Source organism: Crocodylus porosus, unplaced genomic scaffold, assembly GCF_001723895.1.
Source record: "Crocodylus porosus isolate Cpor-Errol unplaced genomic scaffold, CroPor_comp1, whole genome shotgun sequence".
In the NCBI taxonomy this organism is placed as follows: Eukaryota; Metazoa; Chordata; order Crocodylia; family Crocodylidae; genus Crocodylus; species Crocodylus porosus.
The window spans coordinates 509277-515029 of NW_017728886.1; the positions used below are offsets into that span (position 1 = coordinate 509277).

At 46.8% G+C, this 5753-nt stretch overlaps 1 pseudogene; it reads right to left on the bottom strand.

Moving 5' to 3' along the window:
- Nucleotides 1–6: 6 nt before the first annotated feature.
- Nucleotides 7–5747, bottom strand: LOC109305770 (annotated as a pseudogene).
- Nucleotides 5748–5753: the final 6 nt, after the last annotated feature.

The following is a 5753-nucleotide window of genomic DNA, read 5'->3' on the forward strand; positions in this document are numbered from 1 at the left end:
CTCTGCACTGGAACAGTTTCTCCCTCAAGTGACTCCGCAGGGGAACAGATCTGCTCTGGATGCCAAGGGTGCTCCTATTCTGCAGGGACAACTGTCCTGATGTAGTCCCCTCCTGGCTCCTCTGTTGGCCCCAGCTGTCACAACCTGTCTCCAGAACAGGGCTCTGAAGAATGTCCTCCTCCTCCCTCCTTGCTAACATCCAGGGCAGTTCCAGGTTTCCAAAAACAGAGCGTGGACACAGCTCTTCCATTTTAATCTTAATCCCATTATGTGCTAGAACAGAAAAAGAATCCAAATGATGCTTTCATATGCCTGGGCTGTACTAAAACCCTGCAAGAGCAAGATATTCCTACACGACAGGAAGCTCAATTTTGAAAAAGCAGATTACCTTTATTACAGTCAAGCTTAGAAACCCCAAGCAGGGATTGGGGCCCCTTTTGTACCAGGTGCTACATGAACAGGGATATTCTCTGCCCCAGCGAACACCAATACTGGCTGGAAGGCTGCATACCAACAAACAGCCTGGGTTCAGCCTGTGATCAGAGTATTTAAACCTCAGGTAAAGGTGACTTTAACCAATCTCAGTGACTGCAGATCCAAGATCCTCAGCTGCCCCCTCCAGTCTCCAGCATCTGTGCATATCATTAAGAAGCCACCCTCCTCATTCCTATGTGATCAAAGTCAGTCCCCAGGATTACCTAATTTACAAATACCTTTTGGAAAGGAAATGCCAGTAATGAAAGCAGAGGCAGATATGTGGCCTTTGTTAAGTCTGGTTAGCAGGAGAAAACAAGTTTGCAGAGACATGAATTGTAGATCTGCTGCTTGAAAATATTTCTGAACAGCTGATCCCATTCTCCAGATTCAAGCATTGTGAGATGGAGACAGTATGCAATATACTGTAGGTTCTTAAACTCAATAAATCCATGTAATGCCACACAACGACAGTGTCAGCCTGGGAATGAGGGAAACCTATCACACCTCATCTAGAGAGCACAGTGAGAACAATAAGTTACCTCTAAGCTGATTAGCTTGGGGTCCTGTCTCCTCTCCAGCATGTGAAAAACCTATACCCCTGGTGCCTTCACTGGAGGGAAGAGGAGGGAAACAATTCTGCTTCTGGGTTCCATCTGAATGCTCAGAAAAGGAAGGTGTGAGGTGAGGGATACACAGCCCATAGTCAAAGTGACTTACATCTGCCATGGAGACAAGACAAGGGTTGGTTAGATACAAGGGGACAGAACCAGTGGAGCTCAGTGATTCAGTTAGACAACCACAGTGCGTGTACATGCATGTGCATGTGCGCACACACGCACACACACACACTTCTCCTTGGTTCTGACATATTATTTACATTCACCTGAAGTGGGATGTGCAGGGATCTCTCTCTCTCCCAACTCCTGCAGTTCCCCAATGCACAGCTCTTCCTCTTGTCCAAGCTGGGCTAACACGTCAGGAGTGGGAATGGGAGGATCTGTTCTTGGGAGAAGAGAGTTCTGTTATTTCATAGATTTCATAGACATCAGGGCTGGAAGGGACCTCGGGAGATCATCGAGTCCAGCCCCCTGCCCAAAGGGCAGGAAGTCAGCCGGGATCACAGGATCCCAGCAAGTCACAGGATCCCAGCAAGTCATCTATCTACTGGACATTTTAGACAAACTTCAGGAGGTCACATCTAGTCCGACCCCCTCCTCAAAGCAGGACCAGCCCCAACTACATCATCCCAGACAAGGCTCTGTCTGCCCGGGTCTTAAACGCCTCCAAGGATGGAGATCCCACCACCTCTCAGGGTGACCTGTTCCAGTGCTTCACCACCCTCCTAGCGAGAATGTTCGTCCTAATACCTAAAATAAACTTCCCTTGCTGCAGCTGGAGCCCATTGCTCCTTGTCCTGTCATCTGCCCCCGGCCCAGCGCCATCCTCTTTGCAGCCCCCCTGTAGGGAGATGAAGGCTGCTATTAAATCCCCCCTCGGTCTTCTCTTCTCCAGATTAAATAAGCCCAGTGTTGAAGTTTCATCCTTGAAGGTTTTGTCTACTATGAACAGAGCCACTGAGTCCACCCTCCTCTGGTTCGTTCAGCTATCTATCTTAGCTCAACCACTAAGAACATTATCAGAGTCTCTCCTGCAAGCTCATCTTTATCAGAGATGTTGTACAGTCAACAAAAGAGTCCAAGATAATCATCACCATCTCCCGCTCCCTTCCCTGCCTTCCTCTTGTGCGGTTATGCTCTGTAGCCTAACACTGCATCCAAACTGAGACCACTAAGGGCTGAGAAAGTGCTTTTTCATGCTCCATAAAGTACCTGCAACACTTGAGTAGATGTGTAACTACACAATGGAAGTAAGTAAATATCCCCACCTAGCTTATCAGTAGCAGGAAACTGCTTCACTGATTGTATTACACATTCTTTTAAGATCAGGATCCTACTAGCTACTGATGCACTCACATTACAGGAACAAAGTGTGGTTAAACAACATGACCTGAAGGCAAGACATCCAAGAGCAATATAGGACCAAGCAGGAGAAAATGCTACCACAGCCCCAATTTCAAGAACCTTGACATGGATTCAGAGTAGCCAGTATAGTCTGCTTTTAAACAGAACTAAAGCAGAACAGCCCCCACTACACTGATAATCCAAAGCAAGACCCACTAAGACCATGATTTATCAGAAAGCTGTACTGATTTACTCAAACTGGTTCAGAAACCAATTTAGTTGAATCTATACAACGTTCTCACATAAATAAGGACCATAATAGAGGAGTGAGATTCCAGCATGGCTCAAAGATATAAGCAATTGGAGCAAAGACCCTGTGAATGTATGAATTAGCTTAGTCTAAAGACAAATCCCTTCATACACCTCAACACAGTCACCAACAAAAGAAAAGCTAGGGATTTTCTCTTTCCTTCAGATCCTGATGATCTCTGATGCACGGCTCTTCCCCTCACTCCATCCAAGACAAAATGTCAGGTCTGGACACCGTGTAGTCTAAGCACGGAAACAGATATCCAGGGACAGCAGGGTTTACCAACGCGTATTGGGTATCGTTACAAATAAATGTAAATACGAATAGCTTGTCTTTCTATAGTATTCACCTGTGCAAGTTCTTAGGGCACTGCACAAACACTGTATTAAACTATTATGGTTACTGCCAGAGGCAATAATGACACAAAGAGCTAAACAGACCGATAAGAACATTTCTAGTAGCAGAACTTAGGGTGGATAAGGAGCTGCCCTTCTTGCTGATGTTTCAGGACCTTTAACACAGAAGGGACTCAATGCCCCTGTTTAGAGACAGGCTGTGAATCTACTCCCCTACTTGTAATCCTGCAGAAAGGCCAGAGTCCTTGTCAAGGACACACCTAGTTTGGAGCAAGAAGCGTGGAGAATGACAGGCTCCCTTTAGCTCCTCTGTTGCGGAGCTGATAAAGACTAGCAGCAAACCTCTAGCATATCAAATTAATCTGCTCCCGTGAGCCAGGCATGTCATAAGGGGTCAGTCCATCGGCCAGATTAATAGCACGTGGCTGGCCCTACAAACCATATCAGGTCCATGAAACTGCACCCCTCTTCTCTCCTATGCCCCCTCCCCACCAGCCAGTCCTGGACCCATGCTGCACACACCCCCCACAAGCTGGTCAGGGACCCATGCTGCACACAGCGCACCTCCCGGAACAACTGGGGAAAGGGGGGTTGCATATGTCCCAGGTCCTGCATGTGGAGCTGGGCTAGTGTATACCACATGCTGCGTATGAGCTGACTGTGGACCAAGGGGCAGCACCTGGAGGCTGGAAAATGGGGCTACACAGCCTAGAGCCAGCCTATGGGTAATATCTTTGACACACCTACTCTGGACTTACTAGTTTTCTCCCTTCTATTAGACATAGGGATGACAACTCACATGACTAGAGGCAACCCAGTGAGAACGATGCTTGGGGAAGGATTTCAGACAGCTGCATGTCAGTTCTCCATTTAAATCTAGCATATACAACATGTGCATGCTCACATATATATTTGTGAGGGAGGGGTGCCTATTTCCTTGTGGCACTGCTGTTGCACTCTTAGGATCAGATGCAAAGTACGGCAGCTTCTTTAGCTGACTTCAACAAAAGATACTGAAGCCGAAAAAAACCCAGGCAGTACGTTTTCAAGTTCAGACTTCAGGGCTAGCCGGGCTCCAGCCTCAGAAGGCAGTTATCATTCCCCATAGCTCTAGGGAGCTTACCATTTCTTGAAATCTATTTAAAATTATTTCTTGAGACAACACTGCAATGAACAAGTGACCACAAAGCCTGCAAGTCAATGAACAGAACCAATACACAAACACAAATTACCTGTCACAGGTGTGAAAAGAAAATTAGTGAAGGGTAACTAGCAGAAAACACCTGAATCAGTTGTATTTTACTCCATGCAAGACCAATAATAGGTGAAAGAGGGATGGACTCTAAGTGCATAAGCAAACAGAGCCCTTATCCAAAGCACAACGAGGGAAAGACCAAAATGACCATCTGTATCTCAATGTCTTTTTAGATAAGAGGATGGGTGGACAGGACACATGACAAAGACTTGAAAACGTGTACACACCGATCTACCAAAAGCTAAAGGGATTTGAAAATACACTTCAGATGCAGAAAATTACAAGTCTAATAATCTAGTGAACACATAATAATAAAAAAAGAGATCCTTACCTAGAGAGAGCAAGGTCTCAAAATTCCCCTTCATCACATTCTTGTACAGCTCCTTCTGCCAATCTCTCCCACTCTTGCTTACCGAAATACACTGAGACATCATCAAACGTCTCAGGCACCTGCAATCACAAGCATCTTCTATTCAAACACTGACATACCTTGCTTTTGTGCTAGATTAAAAGCAGATAATCAGCCATCAGAAGGAGGGACTTGCATTTACTGCTTAAATGCTATTGAAATGAGTCGCTTGTCTTAGTGTGATCCCAGCAGAGTTCTCCAGCATTTCTCCATCCTGTCCTCGCCTGCAGGAAACTAACCAGTAGCTCACAGAAGAACTGAATGACACAGGAAAGAGATACAGAAAAAAGACAATGCGGTGAAAGGAAAAGGAAATGGAAAGAAAAAAAAGGAGGTAGAAGAGAGGACTAAGAAGTGTCAGACCCAACATGTGGTCTGAAATTCAGCCACAGAAAACACATGGGCACCAAACTGATAGGCAGGAAACAGCCCAAGCCCTTGCTGTCTCTGTGCCCGTTGCACCATCCCTTCCCTCCCCTCCCCTCCCCTCCCCTCTCCTCTCCTCCGAGAAGCCCCACAGCCTCTGACCAGCTCCTTCTCAGGGATGGGATCTCCTTACCTTGGGGACTTCCCCCTTGGCCCCTGGGGGGAGCCACAGGATCCAGAAGTTCCCGTTCTTCAGCAGGCTCTCCACGTTCTCCGGCCTCCTCTGCAAGATGATTCTCCTGGATCACAGCTCCCAGCGTAGCCAGCTGGTTACCAAACTCCATCTCCATTTTCTCACGCTCCGATATCTTCTTCTCAGCCACTCCTGTTCTCCCATCCAGACTCAGCAACCATTTGGCGTAAGACTCAACCTTCCTCTCCATGGCTTGAATCGCAGCCACAATGGTGTACAGAGACATTTCTGCAGCTTGCAGCTGGGTTTATTTCAGGAAAGTTCTTTCGTGGACAGTAGCAGGCTTCAAAGACACTGGGTGCTGGGATCCCATATGTCATCCTTGACTCTATTGATAAGAAAAGACATGGAGGTAGTGGGGGTCCT